The sequence below is a fragment of the Arachis ipaensis genome, chromosome B07, assembly GCF_000816755.2.
Source record: "Arachis ipaensis cultivar K30076 chromosome B07, Araip1.1, whole genome shotgun sequence".
Lineage (NCBI taxonomy): Eukaryota > Viridiplantae > Streptophyta > Magnoliopsida > Fabales > Fabaceae > Arachis > Arachis ipaensis.
In genome coordinates, this window is record NC_029791.2 from 113,257,141 (window position 1) to 113,266,299 (window position 9,159).

Here is a 9,159-nt window from a genome sequence, read left to right on the forward strand (position 1 = left end):
TTATAAAAATAAAAAAAGATTTATATGTTTGGATATTTAAAAAAAAATACAAAATAATTATTATGTTAAGAAATTTATAAAATTATTATCAAAATTAAAGTTTAACTTAAAAATAGTAAGTAATAATTATTTTACACTTTTTTAAATAAAATAATTATACATTGATACAGAATTTAAAATAAAATTAAAATATTTATATTAGAATCCTATTTTTTCAAAGACTTTTCTATAAACAACATTGATGGTTGAATTTGTAGATATTCCTACGTGATTCATAAGTAAAACTTTTAAACCTCTCTTACTCTTAACTCTTGAAAGTGCCACATATAGTTGGCCATGTGTACAAACTGGTTTTGGCAAGTACAATTCAACATGAGATAAAGTTTGTCCTTGAGACTTATTAATTGTCATGGCAAACCATATTACTATGAGAAACTGTCTTCGTTGGAATCTAATTGGGACGGTTTCATTTGTTGGTACCATATTCATTCTTGGAATCAAAGTAATCTGACCAACATTGTTACCCGTTAAAACTTCACATTCTATGACATGATTTCTAAACTTCCTAACTTGTAGCCTTGTACCATTACAAAGACTACTGAATTGGTCAATATTCCTCAGTAACATCACCGAAACACCAACCTTGAGTATTAATTTATGTGGAGACAAACCAGAGCAATTTATGCTATTCAGTAATTCAGGACCATAGAGATCTAGTTGACTCTCTATATTCCCTTCATCCATACAAATCGAATCCGAACTAAGATATAATTTTTCCCCTCCAGGAATGATAGCCATCAAATGGTTGTTGACCTCTTCAACAATGTCCAGCGTGGAAGCCAGTATAGTTCTTGCTTTGAAAAATCCTTTGAGGACATGTTATCCAAAATATTTGGATAAGAAAAATGAACCAACTCATCAAATGCCTGGTCTGAAGAAGGAATAATAATATCTCTTGGAAGACATATATCTCAGATTCACCATCCATATTGTCACATATTAGACCATCACAAACTTTCAATAACCACTCACCAAATTGCTTTGTCTCATCTTGATCTGAAGCAATCGTCCCTACAGAGAGTCTCATATTTTTTGTTAGTTTGAGCACCTGACAAAACTTTCAAAGGTAAGACGAATTCACGGTTGAATGAACGATATATTGTCTCGATCCTCGTAAAATGACAAAAAGAATTTGTCTAAAGTCTCCATCTAGTACAACCAATTTTCCTCCATCGGGAAAATCTTTGTTATATGTTGGAAAAAAATCTCATGATATCACCTAAGCATTTATCAAGTACTTCATAGTAGTACCTACTAACCATTGGAGCCTCATCCCAAATTATAAGTTTGGCTTTCAACAGCAGCATTGCTTGAGGGGAACCAGGTTTGATGTTACATACAGAATCTTCAATTATATTCAGCGGTATTTTGAACCTTGAATGTGTCGTTCTTCCATTGGAAAGAAGTAAAGATGCAATACCACTTGAAGCAATGTTTAATACAATATCACCCTTGAGCAAATCTCAGCAGACATAACGTTCCAGAGAAATATTTTTTCAGTACCTTCATGACCATACACAAAGAAAAAACCCCTTCATCACAATACACATGTAATGTAGCCAACAATATCTCAGCGAATCTAGTTTGACTTTCTATAATAATATCTCTATCTTTACTTAGTTGTTCGACATCGCCAACAATCAATGCAGCCACTTCAAATACAAATAGAAAGTTGTATATCCTACCATCTGTAGTCCTTTTACTAATTAACTTAACCTTTATATTTGTGCATTTTTTCTGTTGATACCTATCTCTTGCATAGCGAAAATTCTTTGCCAAACTATTATATTTATCTAGCATATTTCTTAATATTGCCACAATTTTCTTATCCGCTCATTTATAGTTTCATTGGAACTGCACAAAAAAAAAATACAATAAATTTTATGTTATTTTCTCTCACAGATAAAAAATAACTAAAATGTTTGACTGGTTGCATGAAAATTACCAAAGTGTGCGTATCCGATTATCAATCTCATTTTCTGTGTCATAGATATATAGCTGGACAAATGTTGGTCGCAGACTATTCGGAAGAAGTAAGCTACCAATGCTATGGTAGTTTTGAGCCCCAGGCTTAAAAATTGGAGGAGCAGTCCCATTGTTCACTCCACGGTTAATTTTTTCGACCATTGATGTAAAACAAAATATTGAATTAAATGCCCTTATATTTTTTAGGAAATGAATACTTCTTTGATCTTCTCCAGTATGAAGCTGAATGAGCTCATCAGGAGGCACAGAAAGTAGAGGAAGCTCGATCTTTCCTTCCATACAACATAATGAAAACTTTGGTTGGGGCGACTGTTTGAATTTAGCAAGCCTTTCTTCAGACCATATTGATGCTTTACAGTGTTGACATTGATAAATAGAATTTTCTATATGCCACACATCTGTTGAATGAACTCTCTTTAGATACTCAGTTGTCATACCGATGCAATTTAGTCCATAATGTACACAAAGATGCAAATAAACATACAGATAAAATTTTTACATACCGTCTAAAGTTTCTGAGGATGGTATAAAATTATCTTCTATATTCACATCCGACATTGAATCATCATAATCATTCAAATGGTTTCAACAGCAGAAATCACATACATTGAACTCTTTCACCATCTCAGTACAGGTCCGTCCGAATAGAACTATGGTCTCCTTATCGAACACAACAAAAGTTGTTGTAGCAGTACCATAAAAAACTAACAAATTCAACTTATACTTTTTTTTATTCAAAAACATCAATTAACACTTGGCCTGTCATCCTTTAGTCACAATAAAATCATAAAAATTATATTCAACACAATTTAAATACTCAAACACAATTTTTGTAGGCTTATCATTTTTCTAGATTTTAGCCTAGCAGAAGAGACTTTAGTATAAAATTATTGTAGATATATGAATTTTTTCTATGCACTCTATCTCATTTTGCCAATTTTTTTTTTGTGGATAGACAATATTTCCATCAATCAAAGCAGTTTTATTTTTTAATAAATTGTTCTCTTATTGTCTACTAATTGTTAGTATTAAGTTAGATATTGCTAAATAAATTAAAAAGAGACATAATCAATTACATAACTATATTGTATTTTTATGAAAAGATTGCACAAATAAGTCCAATTAGAGCGTACCTATCAACCACATTATTCACGTCCTTATTACAGTCATCGCAGAAGTATGTATCCGCATTAGCTTCTGCCTTCACGCTGCAAACACACGATTTATACCACCAACTTAGAACGGGTTCAACATTAAGAACAGTGGCCAGAACAACATAAAATCCAACCTACATAAGAACAGTTTGAAAGTAAAAAAAAAACAAACAATGAATCTAACATAAAAAAGTAGTTTTCTATAAGGCACTCACATCCGCAGTCGCATGTAACTCCTTTATTGTCTTCCTCTCAGTGGAATATAAAACTTCATCTTCATTAACATACGCCGGTTTGCCAGAAAGTACAGACAGGTACTGCGAGATCTCTCTATAGTACACGCTACTTATCAATCACAACGCCATAAAAATACAGTTAATATGCACAATCATAAATAATTCACAATATTGGTACAATACCTTTTTCGAAGCATCACAGCCTCAGGAACATCTGGATTTATCAAGAGCCTGGTACCATACATAATGTTCTGTAAAATATTGGTACCTATGTACAATAATCATTGCTTAAATGAGTTGTACAATTATACATGACAGATAAATTATTGAATGGAAAGTAACCAAAAATATCCTTAGATTAAAAAAATAACTATAATCTACTGTGAACCTAATTAATTAGTAAAATTTTTTATTTTATTAATGAGCCATACAAAAAATATTTATTGCAAATATAAAATAATAAAAAGTATTATATAATAACAAAAAAATAGCTTGAAATTATATATTGATTAATTAATTGTTGAGTAATTCAACATAGAATTTACAATAAAAAAATAAAAAACTGGTGATATAATTTATCCACGTGTATATAATAATATTTTTATCACTTCAAATTTTAATTTCTAGAACGCCAGTCATTTGCCGGAATTGTTATTATTGTTTTCTCTAATTTCACTTGTAATTCCACATGATCAAAAGTATTAAAACACAAAATACAATACTTATAATTTTGCTTCCACAACATGTAGTATCACACTCTAAAATTTAAAAACAAAAAAAATTACTATTATATATAACATCACACCATAAAATTTTAAAACTAAAAATACCTATTGAATCGCATCCCAATAATTAGTAGAAATAGCTACAATAAGATATAACCATTCGATAGTGGTCAAATCCTCACATACCTCGAAAATTATTTACTCTTTGCAAATTGAAAAATAACTACCGGTAGCTGTTGCTCACCCGCTGCCACAAGACCTTTGATCCGGTCCACCATCTCTCCAAGAACAGTAATATTAAATTTTAAATTGCAGAAAAATATAAATTATTTAGAAAATAAAAAATTACTTATATAAACATATTAAGTGCTGAATAAGGGCATCGAAAAAATACACCCGTCGTTCTCAATATGAATGACTAATATGTCAATAAGTTTGCCATCCTTCATATATTTCCTCTCACCTTCTACATTGGTCATAACTCCAGCAACGTCTAAAATAAATATCAAACAAAAGATTGTGCACAAATCACCCGTCTTAGTGATATTTTGTCATAAAAACAAAAGAAAAATTAACTTATGTACTTACCATAAATCATACACTTACCAACCAAAAAAGGATGTTGAGGAGAGTATCCCATAATTTTTCTAAAAGGGACCAACTTAATACCATATAACGGTATTGCATTATAAAAAGAGGGTAAGATAGTAGTTCTTTTTTGAAAAAATAATCGAAAATGATGTAATGTTGTGTGGTACAACCCACAGTTGTTGCTAACTCCAAAATATGTAAAAACATACACAGTTCTCTCCGATATCAATAATTCGAACACATATATCATATCCTTATTTTTCACAAAGCAAAATATTTTACTATTTATTTTCTACACACAGTACCAATAAGGTCCAACTAAATAAACAAACAAAATTTATATAAAATATTTCTTTCAACAAAAATAACTGAATAAATTAAAAATATTATTTAATTCCAAAATATTAAGTATTAAGTATTAACTAATAGATTTATATTCACCCAAAAGAAAGAATATACATATAATGGATTCAAATATTTAATACTTTAATGTATAATATCATTATATTTTACACAAAAAATTAATTATATATTAACACAATAATTAAAATATTTAATTTAAAACGACTAATTTTATTGTTTAATGACTTTCACTTGAGTATAAAATTTTTGTACTTGACTTTTTTTTCACACAACTCATGAAAAACAGGTTGAAAAAACTTTTGATTTATTTTTTTTAACCAATAGGTATTTAAAAGAAAAAATTTGTGATGACAATCATGCATGAGAATTAAGTGTTATGTAAAAGAGGGTTAAGATTAACGACAATCATGCATATGCGTTAGTCATGCTCTTATTATTTTTCTCTCTTTTTTTCCCTCCATATGCATCTTTGTTTAATGTGATTGATTTAGTCTAAAATTTTAAATGTTAAATCAGTAGAGGCTATACTGCTTGGTTCCCAACAGTCAACACTACCTGGAGATGCTTGGCACAAACTTTTCTAATACAAATCTCTTTTGTTAACTGTAACCCATACGGAAAGAGGAAATTTAAGTCTTCAAGATGAGAATAATAGATAAAGAAGTAAGGAATAATCTGACTCTCAATTTTGTTGTAATATGCTTATTATTTCTTATCAAAGATATACATTATGCTTTTTTAGGATGTGAAAGCAAGAGTGACTCAAATTTTGTTATTTTTAGTCGGCATAAACTCTTATATCCAATCTGCATTATTTAGTAATTATGTATCTTGGCATTAGTGCATGTATTTGCAAGCTAAAATTTATAATTTTATATAATTGTCTATGAAAATCTTACTAAAAGTCCCCCAATCCTTTTTTTTTATTGGCCAAATACAACGTGAGCTATATATTAAATCTGTTTTTGACTATAGAATCTTTTTTTATGATGAAAAGCTTATGTTTTCTTGCAGGAAAACACAGAATTAGATTTTGTTCTTGTTCTATTTTTGAATGAATAGTCCCAAGAAAAGCAGAAACTGCTGAGGTTGAAATTATGACAATTATGAGGTAAAATTATGACAATTATGAGGTGAGGATCATACAAATATGGGACTAAGTGTATGAAAATAGAGAAACAATTGTGTGTATGAATAAATTTAGAAGTACCTGCTCATCTATCAACACCATTTGAATGGAGCTAATGGATTTTGGGTCTTTGAATCTCGGTAAAGACCAAAGTCTGATTACTCTGACATGAATCTTCCAACATTCTTTTGGCGATGCAATCATCTCCAACAAATCATATCGCCTAACCATTTTTTCTCTAGTGAAAAAAATAAGACCAAACGTAAATTCTAGCAAGTACGTACAGTAAGATTGTAGGACCACACCTCTTAGCCTTTTATAGCAACTAAGAAGAGGTATATTTTCGAGTAAATCATTTTAAAATCGGAGTGCATCCAAAATCACATATCCTCCATAATCCAAAAGAAGAAAAAATCTGTCTTGATGATTTAAAAAACAAAAAAAGATTTGAATTGAAAATAAAACACTTATTCTACATCATAACTACTAGTAAATCAAAATGTACTGAGTAAAAAAAGGGGTATGAAAATAAGATCTAAATCCATGCCTTCATTGCAGCAACTCACCTCCATCAGTTACAGATAGGGAGCGTCTCAGTGCGACGGCGATCTAAACGACAACAACATCAGTGAAAGTCTCCTCTTGTCGGTCCGCTATCTAACCTCTCTGGTCACATGAGCATCTCCGATCGTCGTCGACCTCCTCGCCAGCACAACCCCGTCATCATCCCGTCGCCGTATGAGCAACCAGTCTTCTCATTTTTGCCGTTCTGAAGTTGCTAGTGCCAAGACGCCGTTCTCCATTGCTGGCATATATGCTTGCTTGCTGGGAGAGAGAAGACCCAAAAAGACTAAAAGAGGACTTTGAGTGCGGGTTGAAATTAATTATATGAAATTTGGATAGGGTTTCTATCTGCCCAACTTGGAATCGGGATTAGTCTCCATAGGCCCATGTTTTGTTAAGATGCAATGGAGGCAAGCAAGCCAACATGGTGTGGACCCTACTTTTTTATTCCCTTTTGATCATAATTCACAAGTTCTATAATTTGTTTGATTATTGTATAAATCATAGATCTACATTGGGCCGCCTAAAAAATCAATTTATTTTGCTTACGTTTTAGAATGAGTTTAATTAATAATTTGTTATATAAAATTAATTCATATTTTTAATAAATTAAATCTAATGATATTAGTTAATAATACATAGAATAATTCCGTTTAGAATGAAGAAAGTTTTGCCATATATTACTTTTGCTTAACGAAATATAAAATTTAAAACTTAACAATGCACGGAATATAAAAGGCTAAGGAAATAAGGTGATTTATAAATTATTTTTAATTTATATATAATATAATTAAATTTAATAAATTTAATTAGAATAAACAATAAATTATTTATTTTATTTCAGACTTTATAAATGAATAAACCAATTAACTAATATAAGGAATTACAATTAATGTAGTAAAATTAATCAAGTATTATATACTATAATAAATTATATTGATATTTGAATATCTAATCAAATCAATTAGCTGATATAATTAAATCATATCAAAACACTTAAAATTTAAAAATACACCATTCTTAATTAAATACTATCTATACTATATAAACCACATTTAAATTCATTTTTCCGTGCGCATATAATTTAAAGTAATTTACAATTTATTTGATTGAATATTATAATATAAAATAATTTATAAATTAACATTAATTCATATATAATATATAATTAAATTTAATAAATTTAATTAGAATAAACAATAAATTATTTATTTTATTTTAGACTTCATAAATGAAAAAACCAATTCACTAATATAACGAATTACAATTAATGTAGTATAATTAATTAAGTAATATGAATTTTAATAAATTATATTAATATTTAAATATTTAATCAAATCAATTAGTTGAAATAATTAAGTCATTGCAATAAATTGTATTGAATGAGTTAAAATAATTAAATTAGAAAACAATCTTTGGAGCATGCCACGTCAGCTCCATCATTAAGTGCAGAAATCCGATTTTTATATAATAGAATAGATAGATGTGTCACATGTCACTTTCTCATTGCAATAATCAATTTTTTCCCTTCAAAATTAAAGAGTTCTATCATCCTTCCTACTAATTTTACGACCAAAATGTGCCACATGTCACTCCCTCATTATAATTAAAATCAAATCTTTTCCTTCAAAATTAAAGAGTTCTTCTCTCATCCCTACTAATTTTACAACCAAAATGCACTACATGTCATTCCCTCATTACAATTGAAATCAAATCTTTCCCTCTAAAATTAAAGAATTCTCTCTCATTCATTCGACCACTCTATCTATCTATCTATCTATCTATCACTCTCATTCATTCGACCACTCTATCTCTTTTATATATCATTATCAATGAATAATTATAAATTTGATAATCAAAATGTACAACATGACATTCTTTAATTATATTAAAATTAAAATTAAAATTAAAATATAATTATATTATATATTATTATCTAATTTAATAACTAAATGTGTCACATGACACTCTTATTAAATTTGAGAGAAAATATTTTCCTCTAAAATTAATAAACTCCATTTCTAAATTCTCTCATCTACCTCTCTCCCTTTTTTCTATTTCTCTCTATCATTCTCACTCTATATATAATTCTGATATATTTATATATTATTATCTAATTTAATAACCAAATGTGTCACATGACATTCTCTTATTCAAATTGAGAAAAAATATTTTCTTCCAAAATTAATAAACTCTCTTCTTAAATTCTCTCATCTATCTCTCTCCCTTTTTTTATTTCTCTCTACTCTTTCCACTCTATATATAATTTGTAATTTATATTTTATATTAGTAATTTGACAAATCAAAATGTGTCATCAGATATTTTTTATTATAATTAAATAATTTTTTTT